At 37.1% G+C, this 19,727-nt stretch overlaps 1 protein-coding gene across 17 annotated transcripts in view; it reads left to right on the forward strand.

Annotated features, from left to right (window-relative positions):
* Nucleotides 1-19,727, forward strand: part of PARN (poly(A)-specific ribonuclease) — a 134,226-nt gene that overhangs the window by 74,467 nt on the left and 40,032 nt on the right. For 12 of the 17 annotated variants that reach the window (XR_013956930.1, XR_013956931.1, XR_013956932.1 and 9 more), the window contains 3 exons: nucleotides 10,629-10,725; nucleotides 17,061-17,108; nucleotides 17,183-17,238. The gene's annotated coding sequence lies outside the window, so the exon portion shown is untranslated. Of the gene's footprint in view, nucleotides 1-3,677; nucleotides 6,590-10,628; nucleotides 10,726-17,060; nucleotides 17,109-17,182; nucleotides 17,239-19,727 lie in introns of those variants that run through there. The other 5 variants (XR_013956937.1, XR_013956938.1, XR_013956939.1 and 2 more) reach the window with 2 other exon arrangements.

Genomic DNA, 19,727 nt, shown 5'->3' on the forward strand with positions numbered 1-19,727 from the left:
GGTATAGAAACCACACAGTACGGACACTCATAAAATACATGATTTATGCAGACAGAGAGTTATTTGAGTCTAGAGAAAACGTCTGTGGGACTCATGAAGAAAGGTGACAAACTCTAAGAAATACTTTTTATTTGCTCAGGATGTAATTCCTCCTGTATTATATGCATTGCCTGTGAAGTGCAGTATTCGCCTCTTTAATAGAAGCACCTCAGACAAGTCATTACTTAATTTGGTCCAGAATAATTTAGCCAAGGTGAATATACATAAATCATTACATGTTTTGTTAATTTACAGTGTAAACATTAAAAATATTTTGCTGTGATATCAGTATTGAACGTGTGCAGTAAGGGAGAGATTTTTGTGCAGACCAACTTCAGCATTTATAGTTTCCTGACTGTCAACTGACTCTTTTTTTCCAAATTGCTGCAACAGAAAATCACCCCTGTAAACTGAAATAATGTAATTAAAGCTTCTGTTTAAAAGCCTGTAGAATTTTTGCGTATATGGTGATCCCAATTTAAAAGGTGAACAATTGTTAGTTTTCACATGATTTCTCTTGTCTTGAAGGCTGAAGTAACATCTATTATTTATGTCGATGAGAGAGAAGTTACCAAGTTTGTGATCCCTCCCTCAGCTCCCAAACAGGAGCCATGGTAGCAGGCGTTAGGCATGGATAAGCTTTGCGATAGGAAACCTTTATAGTTCTCTCAAAACTTTAAATTGGCAAAATGAGTTGCCAAATATTTTCTTTCTGCATTAATTTGTCTGCCATTTCTAAGGATGAGAAACACTTGAGCATCTACTCCTAAATCAAAGACTGAAGTACTCATATTCCAAACATAAGAGGACTGATTTCACTGGAACAACTAATTAAAGCTTCATCTACTTGAAGCTACACATCAGTTTCAGTAGGAACAAACCCTTCTGGAGGATGGTTCATCTCGTGCTAACACAGGTTTTGAAGTCTAATGAGAATGCATAGTTTTCTGGAACTGCCCAGCTCTTTTCTCATCAGCTGCAGAACAAAAGCAATGTCAAGAGCAAATTGAACTTGCCTTTCAGTGACAATTTATTTAAGAAGAATCTTACCCTATGTCCTGGTTTCAGCTGGGATAGAGTTAGTTTTCTCCCTAGGAGCTAGTGCAGTGCTATGTTTTGACTTTAGTCTGAGAACAGTATTAATAACACACTGATGGTTTAGCTGGTGCTAAATTGAGCTTACACTAAGCCAAGGACTTTTCAGTCTCTCTTGCTGTGCCAGTGAGGAGGAGCACAAGAAGCCATGAGGGAGCAGAGGCAGGAAACCAGGAAACCTGGCCCAAACTAGCCCAAGGGGTATTCCATACCACAGAGCTCAGGTAATAGAAAATGGAAGGAACTAGCTGGTAGTCACTGATCACTGCTCAGGTTGGGCTGGGCATTGATCAGCGGGCAGTGAGCAATTGCATTGTGCGTCACCTGAGCTTCCTGGGTTTTATTCCTCTCTCTTTCTATGTTATCCCCCTTTTTAATTAAAATCCTTACTATTACTTTATTATTACATTTTACTTTATGTCAATTATTAAATTGAAGTAATTGTCTTTGACTTCCCTTTAAAAATTCTAAAGTGCATCTCTTTATATATACTAATAAATAAATGCATTTTATTAAATGCATTTTAATAAAAATACAGAATTAATATACAAAACACCCAAACCAAATGTACTTAGATTGAGATTAATTTTACTTTTGCACAGGTCTGTGTAAACCAATAGATCTTCAAAATGACTGGGTTAATAAATAACGGTATTTAATGAGATATTTGGAAACAAAATCAACTTCAGACAAGAAGTTAAGAGTTCAAACCTTGTGCAAGCAGGTGCAGTTGAAGTGGCTTGAATGGATTTGATTTTTGACATTTCTTAGGAGGCTGAAAAAGACTGAGAGAAAGCCTTTTGAAGGGCTATACATAAGGGAGAGTCACCAGTGTGTTTCTCCCCAGAATTTTAAGACATCAGTTTTACCTCCTGGAGAAATTTTCTGCTTGAAATGTTAAAACTTTCCATTGTTACATTTGCCAATATTGTGTCACATTTGCATCATAAAATTTGCCAAATTAGCCTGCATTATCTTGGACTATTTTGCACATACACAATTAGAAGTGATTAAATAGGTTTTCAGTTAAACTGTCTTCCCCTGACAAGCTTAAGTAAAATTTATTTCAATAAACCAAGCCATTAGGAAGCCATCTGTTTGAAAATGATCTAGGACTTTGATTTTAATATTTGTGTCTGCGTTACTTGTTACTGAATTGTTGACTCTTGCATTTCTATTATCTGAAACTCACAAGCAGGGATATATAAATCTTGGGATTTATATACTAACTACAGTAAATTTTTGTGATTGCTTGCTGCTATAAATTGTCAAAACAAGATTTGGTCAGCCTTCTAACTCACACTTCCTCAAGAACTGTAAGTCCCCATCACTTTTCTAACCTGAATTATTGTTTTTCCATAAGTTAAGTGGAGAAATAATGTCATTCACACAGCAAACTGTTGAAAACCTTATGTTTTGTTACCTTTTGCTTAGCAGTTTCCCATTTGGTACTTTACTTTGGATGGTATGTAAAGCAAATAAGCAGGTGGAAATTGGGTCATAGGAATCTTTCTATTGCCAAAACCCAACTTAGCGGAAATTTTTGAGCATGGCTGTATTTTTCTAAGCAGCTTTACTTTTCTCATCTGATTTTGGCATAATGTTCCATAGTATTATGCATGTTTGAAACAATTACAAATTAATGCTGGATCCATTTGTCTCTCATCAGCTGCTTTTAACAGCAAACACATTTTGTACAGATGTATGTCCACTGGAAGTAGGAAATGTTTTATTTGAGAAGTTACAGCTTTACTTTCACGTTTTAATGATCTTTAAATTTCAATATTCTTCATCTAGACAAGGGCTGAAGCTGTAAAACTCCGGTCTACTGAAGGCTGTTCATTAAGTTAATGCTTACTTTGAATATTATTTAATAAAAAGAGGTTTTTGAATAGGACTGGAAGTTGAATGCATAGATTATATATATGGTCTATTTATTTATCTGGGTTTCTTATTCCTTCTTAATTATTTTTTTCCCTTACTATCCATCTTTCTCCAAAAAAAGTTACCCTTTGGTAATCACTCGTGGCTCCACAGAGATCAACAGAGACATTGTCATTACGTTAGTCACTCTCAAAACCATCTTGAAAGCTGTCATTAACTGTAGCTAATTCAGAATGAAAGCTTAGGAATTCCCAGATTAAGCTCCTGGCAGCTGTCTGTCTTTGTGCACTGATCAGAGCTGATCAGCGTGGTTGTTCTCATCTCTCTGTGACTCAGATTCTATCTAAACACCATATAGTGACAAGGAACAGGGAAAGATGAATCCAGAATTCATCCATGTTGCTGACCTTGTATCTTGGATACACATTCTGTCCCTCCTGGAAAGAGTATGCATAATAAAGCTTGGGATGATTTTATTACTTTATTTGCCTTTAATCCATAGATGTTCAGCATGAGTAGTTTTGAAAAATGTTTAGATGCACAGGGAACTTTGTCGTAGTGATATCTTTAGGTTCCTACAGATGTCAGGAGATTAAAAGGATCATCAGAGTTTTGGACTTCAGTATCCAACTACACAAAATCTTTTTTGTCCATTCCAGGTTTCTTTGCACAAGCTGCAAGACTGTGCTTAAAACCAACTCCTGGTATTTTCATGTATGTATTGTACAAGCATGTCTTTCCTGCTGGTTTTGCAGAATAATAATTTAAACTAATCTGATAATTATTGTCTCCAGGGAGCCAAGTGCATGTTCATCTGCAGCATGCGTTGTAGTTACAGGTACATGGTGTACAGCAGCCCTTGTAGGGCAAATGGTGTGCACTGGCTGGGTCGAACAGGGATTGATACCCTACTGTGGATGTCTTTATCTTTTTCAGATCTTTTTTTCTAGACACGGAACATATTTGGGACAACCTAGTGTCTCTTGAACTGTGTCACTTCAAAGGTGACAAGGTCTTACTTGGACTTATAACTAGTTTTCCCTGCAGGAAATTCTTACCAGCAAATGAGTGATGCTAGCGTATTATCAGCTATTTGGAATAGCAAGAAAGTAAGGTAATATGGGTGCTAGAATCTTCAAAGCAATGATTGTATTAATACAACTTTCAGTACTGGCTGAGCATTGTAATTGAAGGTTTCCTTAATGCTCCCTAGAAATTAGAAAGAGATCGGTGGGTTTGCATGAAGGAGAAATTCATATAAAGCTTTATCCACTGAAAACAGACACTTGTCCTATCTGTAATGTACAGTTTTAAAGTACTTTTCATAGTTGAAAAAACTGAAACACAACAGGCTTTTCCTTTTGTCTAGCCCCAGATAATTGCTTTAGTGTCTTTTGGATAGACTTGATCACTGGCTCATGGTCTGCAGTTATCAAATCCAGAACTCTTTCTCAAGAAATAAGGTGTAACTGAAGGGGAAAAAAATATCAAATTATTTCAAGTAAGAAGGGTGGGTAATCTGGCATCCACAGAATGTCTAAGTCCTGATGTATATTAAAATGAATAGACTAATTTGAATGAAATCACTGATTCTGGGCCTCTTGGAATAGGAAAGCATCTCTTGGTTAAAAAAGCAGCATAGACACACTTCAGAAACAAAAGCAATGCCATAATTGTTGCCTTCACTTTAAAACAAAACCAAACAAAATCAACCTCTGGAAAGTCTGTGAGTCAACAACACTTGATTTGTAACACTGGAGAATGATACAGTGGCATGTTTATGAAACACATCAACACACATGCTTTCTCATTATGTTTTTTGGTATTTAATACTCTTCCTGGTGGATTTTTTTTTTTTCCCAAAACAGAAGCTTCTTGTTCATTCTTTCACTTTGTTTTCACAACTTGCGTCTCATTCTTTTATGCCTCCATTAGCTAAATTTCACCAGTTATTTCAGAGATTGACAGCATTCATATTGATCCTTAAAAACCAAACAAATCTCTTCAGTTCTGACAGAAGTCAGTGTACTGTCTCCTTAGCCAAGATGCAAAACGAGTGGGTGATGAGTGGGTCATGAGTGGCTGGAAGAAATAATTTACCAGTCTAGATTGCTGCCCAGTTATTTCAGAATAAAAGTAAGGTTCTGGAATCAAAGTTAGCTGCATGAGACTGCCACAGCAGTCCAGGAAGGATGGCTGAGTGAAGTCTTGTCCCAGTGTGCAGAAAGAGTAGAAGAGGTGGTGTCATGGGCTCACAACTGCAGATCACAGCACTGGCTGCCTGAAAGCAGACTGGTTTGTGAGAAGGAGTTATTGATGTGTGGACAGTGAGACTAAAGAAAGCTAAATGTATGCACATTCGAATTATCATAGAATCACAGAATGGTTTAGTTGGAAGGGACCTTAAAGCTCATCCAGTTCCAACCCCTTGCCACGGGCAGGGATGCCTTCCACTAGACCAGTTTGCTCCAAGCCCCGTCCAACCTGGCCTTGAGCACTGCCAGGGATGGGGCAGCCACAGCTTCTCTGGGCACCCTGTGCCAGTGCCTCAGCATCCTCACAGGGAAGAACTTCTGCCTAAGAGCTCATCTCAATCTCCCCTCTGTCAGTTTAAAGCCATTCCCTGTTTTGCTGCCACTACATGCCTTTGTAAACAGTCCCTCTCCAGGTTGCTTTTAGGCCTTCATTACAGTTACTTTTGCCAGGCTGCTTTATAAAAGACATTTCCCCCAGTATGAAAACTGTTAACATATAAGCATGTATCAGCCTTCATCTACCTAACATTTTTATTTCTGATAGTTAATTAGCATTTTGAAAGAATTAGAAGTCTTGTGTCACGCCATTAAGTTTAGGTGAGAGTTTAGAAGTACGTCAACAAATTAGATAGTCATCTAAAAAATTTAATTCCTGAAAATAAAACTTAAGTTATATATAAGTTCTTTAAATCAACTAAATTGTTGCTGTAATTTGTGTAAATTGTTTTGGAACAGAGATTAATTTGATTCTTTTTCAGAAATATTTACCCAGAGCAAATGTGTGTTTTACAGCATTTCATTTAGTTATGAGGCTACTTAACATAATTGTATCTTGATAGGATTCCATTGCTTACCCTCTTTTTGTAATGCATTGTCCAAAATTTAGTAAGAACACACTAATACTGCTAGAAGGTGGCATGCAGGACACATGGCAGTCCAATTCATTTAAGTTGGTTTTATTACTCATGGTTTGTATTGTAACATAGAGCTGGTTTTCTAAGCAATTGAAAGAGAAGTTTTTAATCTACCACAACTTTGGTTTGTTATGATCACAAGAAGATCCTTATGTTACAATGCTTTTAACGTAATTTGTATGTTGTATTGTAATTTGTAATTTTGTATGTTACAATGCTTTTAACGTAAGTATAAAAAGATGAGTGTGTGGTAGGTTGAATCCCAAAATTATTTTCACCACTTGTATAACTGGAATAAAAACTACTTTTTTTTTTTTTTTTTCCCCACTTTGAGGGTTATTTAGTTTTATTATTTTATTATCTTTTGTGCTAACTAGTTCCTCATTAAATGTTCACAACATTCCACATGCCATTACTGGAACAATTACATTTTTGTTGTATCAGCCCAATATACTGACTTTATTTACACCTGTAATAAATAGCTTAAATCAGCATTTACCTCTACTTATATTCATGCAAAGTAAATATTTTAGACAGCATGACACCTCTTTGTGAAATGAAACTTTGTGCAATTAATTGCTGTTTGATCCTACATAGTAATATTTTACAGTTTTTAGTTATTATTTGCTTTTAATTATTTTCAAAACTAACTGAAAAAACCCATCTTACAGGGTTTTTGGTTGGTTTCAGGCATTTCTTCATATGGAATTACAGGTGTCCTGTTACACTATCTGACAAAGTACCAGAAGATTTAATGCATAGCATTAAATTGCTGGTATTATTTTTACCATTGCGGTGTGAGGTTTGGTATTCTACAGTTTGTGCCTAGAATAAGGAAGCCTTAATATCCTTCAGAAAATCTTACTAATGAAGATACTAAGAAACAGAAATATTCCAAAGGAAAAGTTTGGTGGGTTTTTTGTTACAAACTTCAGTTCAGACTTGAGATGAATCATCCTTTTGTTGATTACTGAATAGACTGGACAAAGAAGGTGATACCTAATGTTGCACAAGAATATTATAGTCCCAATTCCTTCATCTCTGACTTTGACTCTCTCTTCTTGAAGACAGACTTTTTTGACAGTTAGCAACAGCATCTACTGTTGCTGTATGTTTTGCTACACAAAAGTGGTAGTTCAGTGAAAGATCTCAGATGTTGACTTTGCCACCCTGAAGTGAAGGGCTTTTCCAAATGATTATGGAGTTCCAAAAGGTATCTGAACTTCAGATTTCATTCAGCTTTGTTTTCTCTCATTCTTCTCCCTTGAGATTCAAGCCTCTGATTCTAATGTATTCTCAAACGGATATTCATAAAGAGCGAAAAGAATGAAATACATCTTGTCCTATTTTGAGCACTATTTGCAGGACTGGGCTATTTGACTGTAATTATATAGGTATGTGCTTTACAGGATTCTTTTTTGTTTTGCTTTTAAGAAAAGGGTATGATGTTCAGATTTGATAAAGCATCCCCTGTCCTACACTGACATAAGTATGTTACTTTATATAGTTGGAATAGAAATCAGTTTTATATCTCTAAGCAAAAAAGTGAAATGCTATAGAGGAAATATTTCTGGGGAAGTATTGTACAAAACAAGATTTTGCAAGCAGTTGTCTTTTTTATATATAGTTTAAAGAATGGGTTGCATTTAAAAATATGGACAGATGAGTAATTTTGTTTAAGGACATGCAGCTCTTCTCATTCAGTATGGATCAGATGACAGTCCTTAAAATGCTTTTCAATAGAAAAGACAAAGATTTCATAATCTCTGTATCAGAATTTGTAGTAATGCAAATTCATTATATACATTAATACTTCCCTCATTAGCTTTGATGTCTAGTTTTACCAAACATTGAACTTTCTATGAGCTAAGTGACAGACTTTGCCGTACTTGATTTTTTTCTTTCTAAGTGATAAGCCCAAGAGAAGATGGAATTCTCTAGACTGAGTGACACCAAACTCTGTCAGATTTTGAGACATAATGAGTTTGTCAGGTTTTGTTGAAGAGTTAAGAGTAGGTTAAATCTGTGCTGGGCATTGTAGCATGTGAGTCACAGTGAGATCTCTAATAACAAATGCTTTGACTGGGTGTCCCAGGTGGAAAAAATTGGCCACTTTGATCTGCCTAAAGAACACTTCTATAGTTCTCTCTTGACCTTATTTTTTTATTAATGTTTTATTTTTTCCTGTGTGGAGAATAAAACCCAACAAACCAACATTCACATAGCTTGTTTTATGGTCATGATTCACCACTATGGAAATCAAGCAAAGCTTGGAAGAATGCTGTGTGGTGGCTTGCCAGTACTTTGAAGTGCATGGCAGTCAAAGCCATTTGGACACGGTTTAACATGAACATAGCACTAATGTGTGATTTCCAGAGTTTCTGCATGTGGTTCTCCACCCAGAAAATAAGGAGACAATGACAATGCACCCTCATACTTTTGTCCTAAGAACACACTAAAAATACATTATAATGAAGAGGAGTTGAAAATATTAAAAATGCAAATGCTTATCCTGAAAAGTTGCAGTCAAATGGTTCTTATAAGTAAAGAAGGCAAGGACAGAATTAGTTACCTACAATGTTAAGAGCTCTGAATGTTGTCCTTATTTTTGATGCATCTATCTATAAATGGTTTGAAATTCCAGTTTCGTAGCTTGGATATAATTTTATAATATTGAAGAATATATATTTTCATTAGGAACAAGTGCTTACCTCAGGCAGGAAATCTTCCTCTGGTATTTGGCTAAGAACATAGGAAGAATATCAAAATAAAGAGCAGCTCAAATGTAATTCAAGTTATGTAATGAAGAGCACTAAGGTAGTGAAGAGCTATTTGTAAGTATAACTGCATGGAGTGTTGCATAACTATGTTAACTTTGATTGAAAGTGAAAATTGGGCAACTGACCTGTCATTTTCAACTTTTGCAATAGTGAGAAGAAACACAGGCTTGCCAAAAGCTTCATAATGTCTCATCAGCTAGAAATGGATTGGAATGCTCTGTTTCCATTCTAGCCCTCCAAGCTCATATACCTTTAAGCTTTGTTTAATAAGAGTTGGAAGCAGGTTTCTCTCTGGTTCAGTTTCCAGCCAGGACGATTTGTTTTCTATTTCATGGTAAATATGAGACTTTACTCTCTCCACTGCCCTATAGGATGACTACTGATGGCTGTGTCTCTAGGTTCTCTGGCAGATTATACACATCTTTTCTTTAGCCCCCGTTTTCCTCTCAGGGTTTACAGTTTGCCTCTTAGAAGCATGTGATAATTGATGTAGACAAACAGAGATGTTTGTTCCCTAAAATCAATGATTCTTTGTATTAGGTGGCACAAAAAATCGTACAGAAGAGCAAACACTAAATATGCTGTGTATACTTCCCTTCCTCAGTGTTGAATGTTGTTTTGGCCATAATCTGTGTGCTCCGTGTCATCCGTTTCTGTACAGAACTTTTCGAAGTTATGTTGCATGCATGTTGGTGTCAGAATTCTGAAGCCAGTTTTCTTCTCACTTGGCTGGCCCACAGTTAGAACAGCATGCCTTGCTGTTCCTTTCATGCACAACTTTTCTGTCTCTGTGATTCATGGCATTTCACAAATGCTTTAGCTTTTGAGGTTCCAGTTGTAACATTTGATCTTCCTTTTGGCTTTTTTTTTTTGGAATTCCATAGCTCCAAACGCTGGCTTGCAGGAAGGGTTTAGATGAATTGATTGCTGTCTGGCTCAGGCACCCCATTGTCCTTTTATTTTCCCTCTTGACTGGGAGCTGCTAGGGTGGGATGTTTTCCGCAGTCCCATGTCTGAGACACGTATGACTCAGCCCTGACAGCATATGGTTGACTTCACATCCTCTGAGGTATTTAATGATACAGCAATTTCATAACCACAACCAGGATTCATACTTTGTTCAGGGATAGATTTCCCACATTGTAACATATGCTGCCTCAAACGTAGTTTCTTAACAGTTTTGAGTATTCTATGTACACACTGTAGTGGTGGCATTCTCCATTTCACATAATACTTAACCTGACTGCTGCTTATGTGCAGAGTATGTAAACAGGTGTTAGAGTGGAATAAAATATAAAAACTGAGAATTGACTCACCACATAACTTCTAAGTAAAAGGTTAGTCACTTTTTACTAACTAGTTTACATAAAGTCAGGAGCTGCTTTATGTAAATCTTAAAAAGATATAGCCAGTAGTTCTCTGAGCAGAAGAATTTCACATTGATTATAAATCAGAAACATAAGAAAAACTGATGAAACAAAATCCTATTCCATACCTTTCCAGGTTTGTTTTGAAGAATTGGATGTTTGCTCTTAAGATAAGCTGACAAGAACTTTGTGAATGTCTTAAAATCTTCCATAACAAACCTGTATCTCAATATAGATGTTATTTCTTGGACTGCAAACATTTAAATAATCAGCATTTTCATATCTTATTTTCAGGAGAATATTCATGAGTCTCAGAAGGGAAGGTGCTTGCGGAAACTGTGCCTGACCAACCTGGTTGGCTTCTGTGGTGAAACAACTGGCTCTGTGGAAGGTAAGGTTAAGTAGTTATTCCACTGTGAAGCTGCATCTAAGTCCTGTGTGTGGTTTTGGGCTCCCCAGAGATACTGACAAACTGGAGAGAGACCAGCAGAGGACCATCTAGGTGACTTGGGGGCTGAAACAAGGCATGCAAGCAGACAGTGTTTTTTCTCTCCAGAAAAGGCTGGGGTGGGAGGAATCTAAACTTAACTAGACATGTTCCAGAGAAACCTGCTCTAACTTCAACATTAGTTGTGCTTTGAGCAGGAGATGAGAGATTGCCAGCAGTCACATTCAAACTTATTTTATATAATTCTGAAGTACTCTTTCGATACTTTTGTTTTGTTTGGTTTGGTTGTTTTGTTTTAAAGATCACATTGAGGACATCATAAGGTCTTGAGCAGCATCAAGCCTTGTATATTACAGCTTATTTCTTGATACATCAATAATAATCCATTTCTATATGCTTTATTTACTAATTTTGATCACTCAAAATAAGAACCAAGTCTTATTTCATAGTACTTTATAAATAAAAAGCCTCATACCAGGCTAGAGGCTTGGAAGCAAAATTTTGGCTTTCATCACCCCTGAAGCCACAACCTTTTTTTTTTCTCCTGCAATAGTTCCAAAGAGAATAATAGGAGCATCTGTTACTTTTGACTTGCACACAGTAAAATTTCTGCAGCGGCATTGGAACAACATCACTTCTGCTTGGTTTTGTGCCACTGTTTGTGTGCAGTTTGCATATCTGGCTGAGCCAGTCTTAAGAGCTACTCCTGGTGGCAACAGTCATCCTGATCCTGGATCCTTTCTCTCTACTATACCAGTTCAGGGAACTAATCTGGCAGAATCATAGAATCAACTATGTTGGAAAAGACCTTTAAGATTATCAAGATGATTTCCTTTTCTGTAAGGATAATCTTTTGCCTGCTTCATTTCCTGAACTTACTGGAAACTATCAAAAGAGGTCTTGTGACAAGGATCTTGTCAGAAGATGCTGGTTCAAGGGGAGAGAATGAGAATGTGTGGCCAGAGACAAGGGAAACCCTTTATGTCAGCACCTAAATTGTATCGACTTCGCCCAATCATCCATGCTTTCACTGTCATGTTGACCATTCTCACCTTCAATTGCTTTACTTATACTTTTACAGACTGGTATACATATGAATTTAACAGCTAAAGTTCACAGTGTAAATGTATCAAATGACTGACTTCCAAAAGTGAAAAATACCAGTCTACTATAGAGCATTTAGAAGAAAAAAATTACTAAGAGGCAATTTTAAGTGTTCTAATTTTACATCAGTGAACATTTCATTACAGCTGCTTGTAACCTTGTAACATGATATGTTACATATCATGTACATATGATATACATCATATGTGCATATTTTCCTGCATATGAAGAATATAATTGAAAATGAAAAGAATATAATTGAGAATGAAGCTGCACAAGCTTCAGTTTGTGCAGGATGAATGCTTTGGTACTTGCTCCAAGTGTTTGAGTATTCTAAATAAGTATTCCTAGAAATTATCTTGCTGTATCCAGATGTGATAGCCTGGGACTTAGTTTGGCTACTTCTCAGTACTGTAGCAACCCTTGAAAAAAACCAAATCCAAGACCAGAACCTTCTCCAAGCCCCCGCAAAACAACTTAGAAAACAAATTCGGACCCATTCTTTGCAGAATGATTTACATTAATAATACATTCGCTACTAAAAAGGAGAGATTGTAGAACAGAAATCTTTTGTATTTCCAGTCTAAACATGGTAATCTTGTTTTTAAATATTTATTTTTTTTTTTACACTAAGCTACAGGCCAGTGTTCTGTATTGTCCTCATTAAAAAACAAAGGTCTGGCAACTTTTTTTCTTTGAAATACTGGAATGACCCAAAGGCTTGGAATTGAGATTTGATGTTGGCAGGAAAGTGGCCTGCCTGTTGAGCATGTGCTTTTTGTTATTTCTGTTACAAATATACATATTTAACCAAATTTTAACCCTTTTGGGCATAACCCCCGGTGTGATCACTGCATGCTAGATTGTAACAGCAGAATCTTTGATAATTCTATTCCCTAATTATTCCCATAGCTTCCACATGGAATATAGGCATGCCAGTTCCACAGAGGAGCCGGGTACGCTCTGTCCCCTGAGAGGTCTTAGTGTGACAAGAATGCAGATGCCTTTCAGTGCAGACCTAGGGGCATAATGAATTCAGTCATCTTTAACTGTTGAAGGTAATTCAACTGGACCTAGCTGGCTCGGGAAGTCCATTCCACTTCCTGGGACTTGAGGATGGTGAAAAACTGTGAAAGAACTGTCGTCACAGCTGTTTCTGAAGTGTTTGACCACAGCTGGGGAGCTCTGGTAGAGGAATTTCTTGGCAAGCTGCTGAAAAAGTTCCCTGCATCTGTCTGTGTGCTCTGCAGCTCAGCTGGCAGTGCCTGGCCTGGAACAGGGCTGCAGATCCAAAGGAATGTTGGCTTTGTGGTCACTGGAGTTCACAGCTCTCTATATTAAAATTTAACAAACAGCAACTTAATTTTACATCTTCAGCAGTGAACTGTAGTAGTTTCCCCCAGGTTTTGTTTTGAGGACTTAGCATAAAAAGTTACAGACCTAAGCTGTAGATGTGGCTAGCTGGAAAAAAGTGCAGTGTGTAAAAGGTTGGCCGTACTTGATGTTACCAACAGTTAATGGTTATAAAGCATTTGCAGTTACTTAGCCCTTTCACCTGCTCCTAAGAGAGTCAGGAGACATGACAGTTGTATCTGATGATGTTGAATTAAGGAACATAATCTGTCTGAGGGGTTCTGCAAAACCACTGAATTGCAAAAGATCTGCATTTTAATCATATTTGAAAGTTAGAGAATTTTCTTTACAATATCAGCTTTATGTGTGAACTACTTTGCATGAGTTACAATAAGGTAGCTTTATAAATTAATTATTTTCAAACCTGTAGCATTAATTCTGCTCTCTTTAATTCCTGTTTACTCCTTGTAGTAGTATGTTATTAAATTAGAACTAAGTGTAGGGATTTTATAATTTAGGATTTTTGTAAGAATCGAGATGTTTGGGAAAAAAGAGAAGTAATTCACTGGAATGTTGATCTTCCTCAGGCCTTAATCGTCTTTAATAATTAATATTTTTGGTGACTAATTGTTTATGATTACTTGTTTAAATTTTGGGTTCCTCACTGCACTATGACTAAGCAGTCTGGGTGCTTACATCTTAAACTGAGAACAAAAAGAGTTCATCATTCAGGCAGAACGACACAGTGAATTAAATCTCAAGCAGCAAAATTCCAGTCATCTCATAAGCACACATAAATGCACATAGAAAGTCATATGTGTAACTTGCAAAGGGAAATCAGCAAGCTGCCTCTCACCTTGTGATACCTCCAATGTCTGTTAGATAAAATTAGTGTGGCTGTCAGAAATACTGAGTAGACAATCTTAGTTTTACCGTTTGTGCCAGAAATTAGTATGTATTTGAAGGAGAGAAGGCCCCCAAAATCAATACCATTAACTCCAGATACTTTTTTTTTTTATGCTATCATTTTAGTGATGTAAACATAGTGTTTAGAATTAAATAATCTACATCTAAACAATTATTTTATACCGATTGTATTTATCTCCTGAGCATATTGAAGCTTTGCAAAGTTTGTGCAGTAAACAAATATCCTTTGTAAGTCCACTATTATTTTTCTTACTGCTGATTTCTAATGAGACTCCGGCAGAGGTATCTCTGGGATTCTAGCATACTCCTCAATATTTTGCTTGTCTGCTAAAATCTCCTTCAGTTGTGCCAAAAAGCTTTTCGGTTCCCGTCAGTCTGTGGAAAATACTCTTTTGCTGGTAACTCAGTGTTTTGGGGAGCTGACTTTCAATAAGTTACTCCAGTGCCATAATCTAACTCCAGTGAGTTTGCTGCATCCTTTGCATCTTGCAGCTTTCAGAGCCTGTTGGATCCACTTTATTTTTAAACCTACTAGAAGTATCATTAGTTATGGGATTCTGCTCAGGATTTCGTTTTTCTTCAAGCATTGCAGCCATGTATTTTAAACATGTTGGATATCTAACACTTGCATACATTTGTGTACTGTTCAAATATGTATGTTGCTTTACTTAACTTTCTTTTGTTAAGTCTTTGAAAGAGCCCTGGATTCTAGTACATGAAAGATACAACACTTAGGGGTGATAGTGGAAATACTTGAAAGCAAAAGCATTGCTTCACCACCTGTCACTGCAGCAAGTATCTTACCAAAATAGTATGAACACAACAGCCAGCAATAGCAGCAGTCACTGAACCTATTGAAGTAATGAATTTACTTGTAGAAATACAGCTCTAGAGAAAAAACACAACTGCATCTGCTACTTATTTTACTACTTGGGCATTTAGCATCATTCTGGCTGTCATGAGGTTTTTGCAAAGATTTAATTTAATTTGTACATCATCTAAAATTAATGTATGAGAAGTGCTTGATTATGCTTTTGCTTTTTTCTTGTATCTACTTTCTCTCTATCTTGGGAGAGTTCTTTAAGTTTACTTCTTTCCAGTTCTCATAGTAGCAATAGCCAAACTTTTGTCTAAATTTTTAGCTTGCCTTAAGCCTGGATCTAAACACCACCCCACCTTCTTCTGTTCTGTTCTGTTTACCTCAATAAAAATATAACTGTGTTGGTACATTTTGGGCTTGGAACAGAATCTGCCTCTGATATTCTCCTCTATCTAAAGTTAGTACAACTTTGCTGTTGATTTCAGTGAGTAAGATCCCAGGCTGGCTCATCTTCTGCAAACCAATAAGTTGACCATGCTTGTCCAATGCTAGTTGCTTTTTCTTTGTTTCTTGGCATGCACTCTGATTGCTGTCTAGCTTTCTGTGTTTCTTACATGAATGAGATCAACTGTTGCACTTTCCTCCTACAAGACCTCGAAAAGAAACCTACTCAGCTTTCCTTGGGTTTATCTTAGATCCAGTTTGTCCTTTGATATAAAATCCACGTGGTCCAGAACCCTGGAGATAGTCATGTTTGTCAATAGTGAAGTGGAAGCAAATTTAATTACACTTTTAATTTTAAACATTGAATTGTGATGATCTTACTGTATTTGTTTTCGGTTTCTAATATGTCTTAATATCCGAGCATTACTTTTTAAGGTTGTTCTTACAAATAAACTGTGGAATAACCTAAACATTCATTTTACAGGTCTGTAATCTGACTTGAGGTTTCATGTTTAACAGTTTCATCCACAATCTGCCAGATGATACCTTTGATTTTTCCAGATCCTTTCACTTTTGGAAATATATTAGTACTATTTACCTGTTGACAATGGGTGGTCTTGCAGTTTGGGTTGTGAAAGTCTTTAGTATACTATTCTTTCTATTCTTTTTGAACAGGTTGAGGATTTATTTGCATTCCCTTCACTTGTATTTCTTTTCATTTACAAAGTACTCAGTCTTCCTTTGCATTTTGTTTCCTTCTCTATTTCCTGGTGCCTTGTGTTTCACTTTAGACTGCTGCACATGTCCACCCTCTTCTTTATTTTCTCCCTGAGTCCTTCATTAAGTATCAGTGACAGTATGAAATAATTTGGGACAAACATTACTGTGAACCATCTGAGTTCTGTGGCAGTCGATTTGCAATCAGAAGCTAACATTTTTACTGCAAAGAGAATATCTGTGGACTGACTTGTAACATGTATTTGAAGTATTTACTTGTGAATCCTCCAAAGAATATGGATTCCATCACTGAAACATATGTATATGCAGCAAAGAAAACCCACTCTAGTTATCATGTTATAGCAGAGCTCACTTTAGGCTGGTGCACCCTCATTAAGTAGCAGAAATAGGACTCATAAAGAACATTATCCTCAGAGAGAGGCAGATGGAAACCATAATAGAGAGATTAATTCACTGCGTCACTATATTGTTGGAAACACTATCTTCCCCTTTTCCTTGTAGATGAAGAAAAGTTGAGAATGTTGCAGAGCTACTGATGACCTTAGGGTCTTATATCCTGCTCTTCTGGAAGCCCTTTCAGAGGAGCCGTTAAGCTGGCCTGTATGCTGTTGTCCTGCTGCACACTGTGATTCTCAGATAGCTGGATTTCACTACATTTATTTTTTAAAGTATTATCTTGTTTGTATTTGTTGTCTGTGTTTGAAACCTATTAAATCAATAGGTCTTATATTTTATAATCTCCACAGTATTCTTTTTTCATTCTTCACATTCTCTTGATGCCTACAGTAAGGATAGCAATACCTTGCTTTCTTCTCTGCTATGAAACTTCCAAAGTTTTAGTTATGTGGGATAGGATTCTCATTATTATTTCTCTTTTTCTATTCCATTTTAGCATACATACAAAAGGGAGATGCTGCAAAATGGCTGATACCCTGCTGAGGTATGTAAAGCAGTTTTTAATTCCAGTGAAATATTATAGTTGAGAATGCCTAATATTTTGAATGTCTTTCTTAGAGTTAAGTTAATCATCAAAGTCAATGATTCTGGAAATTACAGAAGACGAAGGAGAGGTATGAGTTCCAATTTCTTTGTAATTTTCCTGCATAAATATTTTGGTTAAAACAGCTTTTCAGTAGCAGTGTATTTCCTGAAGATAGCAAGATGAATTATAAATTGAAAATTTGAAATTACTAATACATAACATGTTACTTAAAAAGAAATCTACAGTTTGTCACTTGTATCAGTTGATTTTTATAGTTAATATATTAGAAAAACATTACTAAAGAGCAGGAGATGAAAGGGTGGAAGGGTAACAGTCAATTTAGTGAGTAATGATTCCATAGCCCCCCTACTCCACAACACAGGTATTCAAACAGCTTGGTATATATTCCAATGAGAAGCAGAGCAGTATTTTTAATATAAAGCAGAATTTCTGAATTTGCTGGGGAAAAAAGAAATACGTAGACAACGCATGCGTTGCTGCCATAAAACATTGACTTAAAAATGAAAAAAATAGTGTAAAGCTTCATTTGCATTGCTCATGTTTTCCCTTGCAGGATGCGTTGGTTTATTTTTCACCAGTACAAATGAAAGTGTGTTAATAAAAAAAATAAAAAATAAACCAACCAACAGACAAACAAAACCCCAAACCCAAACAAGAAATCATAGTTATTTCATGGAGCAACTTCTGATCCCTACAGATCACAGTCCGATAAGCTCTGATGGAGAAGGCTGAATTTTAACCAGCTGGCTCTTTCATTGAGAACTTAGAGAATGACAGAAATGGCAGTTGCAACAGGATTTATCTCGATAACCAGAGAGATTGACTCACCACATTCCCATAGTGCAAATATTTGTGCAGCTAGGCTTTCTGGGTCTTTTCTTTGCCTAGTCAGGATCTTTGACAGCTTTCCTTTATGCCTTTCTGATATGGATTTTTTCCGTACTTTTCCTAGTCAGGTATTGAAGAACATGAAAGACGTGTAAAGACTGTTTCTCATGTTTAATTACCAGTGCTCCTCATTGTCTTTACCTGATGTATTATAAATGCTTACACTATGAATAAAGCAACAGCAAACAACAGAGGCAAACAAAAAGTTTCAGAAAGCAGAGGTCTCAATGAAGAGGCATTTTTCTGTACATGTGATTTGGGAATATGGGAAAAGAACTAGAAGTCTAGTTGAAAATCTCTGAAGCTTAGTCAGGATTTTGTGGAGTGTTTAATTTGTTGAATTCAGGTGGGTTTATTTTAAATTATTCAAATTTAAAAGCTAGTTAAGAGACCTTGCAAAAGTAAAGAATTTCATCCATAATCAGATGTATAGAAGACTATCTTTGATGCCAAAATGAATTAAAATTCATGCTGGATATAATGCTGAGAAAACTTTGAGGGGAAAAAAGAGGCTTATAAAAGGTGGAAGCAAGGACAGGCAGCCTGGGAAGAATACAGGGATATTATCTGGGAAGCTAGGGACCAGGTCAGGAAAGCTAAGGCCCAATTAGAATTAAATCTGGCAAGGGATGTGAAAGATAACAGGAAGGGTTCTATAGTTATGTAGTAAACAAAAGACAGAAGGGATAATGTGGGCCCCCTCTGGAAGCTATCAGAACTGGCTACTCTGGATTTGGAGAAGGAGCTGCTCAGGAAAATTCAAAGGAAAAAAGAGGCTTATAGAAGGTGGAAGCAGGGACAGGCGGCCTGGGAAGAATACAGGGATGTTGTCCGGGAAGCTAGGGACCAGGTTAAGAAAGCTAAGGCCCAGTTAGAATTAAACTTGGCTAGGGATCTTAAGGATAAGAGGAAGGGATTCTATAGGTACGTAGCCAATAAAAGACAGACTAGGGACAACGTAGGCCCTCTCTGGAAGCTATCAGGAGAACTGGCTACCTGGGATTTGGAGAAGGCTGAGGTTCTTAAGGACTTCTTTGCCTCGGTCTTCACTGGCAAAGGCTCTGACCGCACCACCCAAGTCTTGGAAGCCGGACACAGGGACTGTGAGAATGAAGACCCTAGGCCCACTGTAGGAGAGGATCTGATTTGAGACCATCTTAAGAACCTGAACGTACACCATGAAAGTCCATGGGACCTGATGAAATCCATCCGTGGGTCCTGAGGGAGCTGGCAAATGAAGTTGCTAAGCCACTGTCCATCGTATTTGAAAAGTCATGGCAGTCAGGTGAAGTTCCCGATGACTGGAAAAAGGGAAATATAACCCCCATTTTCAAGAAGGGGAAAATGGATGACCCGGGGAATTACAGACCACTCAGTCTCACCTCTGTGCCTGGCAAAATCTTGGAGCAGATTCTCCTGGAAGGCATGCTAAGGCACATGAAAAACAAGGAGATGGTTGGTGACAGCCAGCATGGCTTCACTAAGGGGAAATCCTGCCTGACCAATTTGATGGCCTTCTATAATGGGGCTATGGAACTGATGGACAGGGGTAGAGCATCATCCACTTGGACTTGTGCAAAGCGTTCAACACTGTCCCACATGACATCCTTGTCTCTAAATTGGAGAGACATCAATTTGATGGGTGGACCACTCAGTGGATAAAGAACT

This window comes from Psittacula echo (genome assembly GCF_963264785.1).
Source record: "Psittacula echo genome assembly, chromosome: 5".
Classification (NCBI taxonomy): Eukaryota; Metazoa; Chordata; class Aves; order Psittaciformes; family Psittacidae; genus Psittacula; species Psittacula echo.